Source organism: Elaeis guineensis, chromosome 13, assembly GCF_000442705.2.
Source record: "Elaeis guineensis isolate ETL-2024a chromosome 13, EG11, whole genome shotgun sequence".
Lineage (NCBI taxonomy): Eukaryota > Viridiplantae > Streptophyta > Magnoliopsida > Arecales > Arecaceae > Elaeis > Elaeis guineensis.
In genome coordinates this window covers 67,596,029-67,596,466 of record NC_026005.2, presented here as the reverse complement: position 1 = coordinate 67,596,466, position 438 = coordinate 67,596,029, and positions in this window count along the sequence as shown.

The window sequence follows — 438 nt, the reverse complement described above, 5'->3', positions numbered from 1 at the left end:
CTGGTATACTTTTTTATTAATATTTTTTTTTGAATTTCTTATAGCTATATTATTATTATTTTTATTTTCAATATAACATTTATTAGTATAATGATATGTCATTCAAAATATTTTCTTTTATGATTCTTACGTCCTTTACATATTTTTCAAAAAGTTTATAAATAATTTTTTATTTCTAATTATAGTTAGACAATCTAATTAAGTAGTTGGTGCAAAAAATAAAACTTGAAAATTTTTATTCTTTCATATTAGACTACCATGTTCAAGTTATAAGATAAATTCTTTCTTAGATACAATAGATTTAGAATGTAATACTTCATATAAATTTTTTTTCATATTTTAATACTTATTTTACTTTATTTGTAGTGATAGCTTCAATTGAATTTTCAAAAGCGCAGCTTATCTCATGCTCATATATTACTTTTCTTGCATGTTGAA